A 3,565-nucleotide genomic window follows, 5' to 3' on the forward strand; every position below is an offset into this window, starting at 1 on the left:
TCCTGGAGCACCCCCAACCCGAGCACCGGGCGGCGTGGCCCCAGCCCCCTCAGACCTGGCCCAGGCCTCGCAAGCAGCAGCCCCAGCCAGAGTGGGAAGGGACCTGGAACCAGGTAGGAGAGTGCCTGGGGGCGGAGCGTGGGTGGGGCCACGTGTGGGTGGGGCCACGCCTGGCTGGGGAGGCACAGCCTTTCCCATTCTATGATACCCGCCGCCCATGGGGCAATTGTTGAAAATTATAATCAGTTAAAATTAAAGTTAATTAATCTTTTAAACAGAAAATGGTGTGTGTGTGCGGGGGGGGGGTAAACAAAATTGTTTAGGTTTTTGGGAAACAGACAATTATGATGGCTGAACAGAACCATATTTGATCAAAATGCAGATAAAACAATGGATGAAAATTTGGAGGAAACGTTTGCTCAAAGTCAGATTCAATCTTTGACACAAGAGTAGATTCAAAGTTTAGCAAAAGTTTCAAATGCCAAATTCCCAAAACTTTTTAGGGAAAAAAGGGGGAAACGGCTCCATTTTGTACCCAGCGAAACAGAAACACACATTTTTGTGATCATTCACATTTTTTCTTCCATTGGCCTGTGCAGCTGCCGGCACAAGGGGGCTCTAGATTCACTTGGGGCAGGGTGTGTTTCACGCTCTGAGTCTGTGATCTCAGCAGGGACAGGGACTGTCTCTGTCTCTGGGTCTGGGCAGTGCTCAGCACAATGGGGCCCTGATCTCAGCGGCGGCTTCTAGGTGCTATTGTAATAAGAGGAGATTGGAGGTTTTATGAACCTGGAAGAAACTCCAATGTCCAATAAACACTTGGGAGGAAAATTCTCCTGGTTAAAAGCCCAGCTTCCTTCCTGCCCCCTCCTCTGAGACTGGCCTTCATTGTCCCCCCTAGGACTATGCTGCCCCCTCAACCAGCTCCCAGCTCCCCTGTGCCTGCCCCACTGCACCCTGCACGACACTGGAGCTAATGACCCTATTCTCCATCCCTGCCCCCCACAGACGGCAGTGACTGGTACCAGCTGAGCCCTGGCCCCATGGCAGGCTTCGGAGCAGGGGTCCTGCTGCTCTTCCTCCTGAGCAACCTCGGGGTTTATTGTCTGGCCAGGAGAATCCGCCAATGGAAAGAACTGGGGGGAGTCAGCAGGGTAAGGGACTCCCCGGGGTGGGAATTGGGGGAGGGGCAGGAAAAGGGGGGGCTCTGGCTGCATCGTGGAAAACCTGGAGTGTGAAGGAAATCAACCCACTGCTGTGTGTGTATGTGTCACTCCACCCCCTGCTGGAGGGGCTGAGCCCTGCACTGTGTGTGTGAGGGTTGGCGGAAACGGCCTGCTTTGTGGCGGGGGGGGGGGGGGGGGGGGGGGAGGGGTGGGTTGGGGGGGGGGGGGGGGGGGAGGGGAAGAAACGATTGATTTGGGGGGAAATGTTTAAAGAAGGAAAATAAACAGTGAAAGGGGATAATTGTGTCTCCTTCCCCAGGAGGCAGCAGAGAGGACCCCAGCACCCTATAGAGAGGCTCACTCTATGAGGTCAGTGAGGGGGTGGTCTGTTAGCCCTTGGGTCTCCACTACCCCCACATACTGGCTGGAGTTGAGTAGGCAGCTGCAGCCTGTGCCCTCCCCCCAGCAGGGTGAAGCCCTGCCCCCAGCTGGACGGAATCAGCACTACCTGAGCATGCATCATAGACCCCATCCCGATAATGGCTCAGGGGAGATTTTCCTTCACATCCAATAGCCATATCCTGCACTGGCACAGGAGGCTGGGAGATCTCTCCCCAAATACAGTTGGGGATGCTCGTTGTTAGTGCGCCAGGTAACTGCAGTTCACAGCTCTGCAGGGCTGTAAAGACAGGCATGAAACACAGGAGTCCGGGATCCCAGACCCACCCCCCGCCCCGAACCACTAGACCCCACTCTCCTCCCAGAGCTGGGGAGAGAACCCAGGAGTCCTGGATCCTACTCCTCCGCCCCGCCCCCATTATTGCAGGTACAGGCAGACATCACACACAGGTCTCCTGCTGGGGGAGTGTCCCCTCTTTCACACAATCTGTCTCTCTTCGTGTGTCCCCGGCAGGAAATCCCATGTGCCGGGGAGATTCCCTGCCCCTCGGACGGCGACAGCGACTATTATAACAGCCCCAAGGACTATTGTAACTGAGCACGGCCAAGATCCCTGCCGTCCACAGTCCCCTCCGCGCTGCTGCAACCCTGATCTCGATAAGAGTCCACCACTCACACCCCAGGCAGTGTTCACCCTCCTCCATGAGCTGGGGAAACCCACGAGAACCCAGGCATCCTGACTCCCAGCCCTCCTCCCACCCCGCAGCAGAGCCCTGGGGCAGCCCCCACTTGGGCCACTGGAACTGGGCATTTCTGGGGCAGTTTAATTGTAGCTTCAATTTTCCAGGCTGTGTTGGCTTTCGGGAGTCAGGTCAGCCTAGCAGATAGAGAACAGAACTGGGAGGGAGGCGACCTGGAGTCTGCCTGCCCATGGGCAACTCACAGCCCTGCTCCGTGCCTCAGTTTCCTTGTCTGTGCAAGAGGGGTAATGATCCTGCCTCCTGTGTATAGCACTTGGAGATCTCTGGCCGGAAAGTGCTAGACACGGGCAGGGTGTCGTTACCGACCCCACTGCTGTTTTCTTTCAGTTCCAGCCCCTTTCTCAGCTTTAACACAGTTTTCGTCAGGGAATTGCCTGTTTTGTTTCTTGTTATTGGATAATAAAGTGGTTTTACAAAACCATCAGCTTGGGTGACTGCCGCTGGACAGGGAGGGTTTGCCGGGGGCAGGGGGCTCCGAGGCTCGAAAGCAAAAGGAAAAAATGACGCAGCAAGCAGCCTTTCAAAGGGTTTTTTTAGCAGATTGAGCAACTGGGAGCCAATCACACTTTCCTGCCAGGATCCATTTTTGACCGGACGTTCCAGTCGAAAACCGGACACCTGGCAACCCTACCTGTAAGTTGGTCTACTAATGCAGTTTGTTGCCATGGCTCTCTTGTGGTAAGACATCTGCCGATGGTCCCATCCAAACATATCCCGAAGCTGGTGTTAGCTCATGTTCCTGGTGTCTTGTGGACAAAGCTCCCCCTTAAACGCTCTGTTCCCACATCCCCAAAACTTAGGGGTCACCGTTGGGCCATTTATCTGTGCCAAAGTTCATAGGCCCCAAGCCTTATTGCTGCTGACGCCAGCAATTTACAAGAGACAGGCCTGTGGGTTGCTTGCATTACTGTCCCATCAAATAAATGCTAAAGCTAGCTCTATGGGCTACACAATGCTGCCATAGGGCCCCATGTGACCACTGCAGTGCTCCGTGCCTCAGTTTCCCCATCTGTACAATGAGGATAAAAATCTTACTTTTCAGACTACAAATGCTTTGGGGCAGTTTCTCGCTGTGTCTGAGCAGCACCTGGAACAACGGTACCCTGATCCCAGCTGGGGCAGGGTCTGTCTCTCGCTGTGTCTGGGCAGTGCCTGGTACAGTGGGGCCCTGATCCCAGCTGGGGCAGGGACTGTCTCTCGCTGTGTCTGGGCAGTGCCTGGTACAGTGGGGCCCTGATC

The sequence above is a fragment of the Terrapene carolina genome, unplaced genomic scaffold (assembly GCF_002925995.2).
Source record: "Terrapene carolina triunguis isolate 2854851 unplaced genomic scaffold, T_m_triunguis-2.0 Scaffold461, whole genome shotgun sequence".
Lineage (NCBI taxonomy): Eukaryota > Metazoa > Chordata > Testudines > Emydidae > Terrapene > Terrapene triunguis.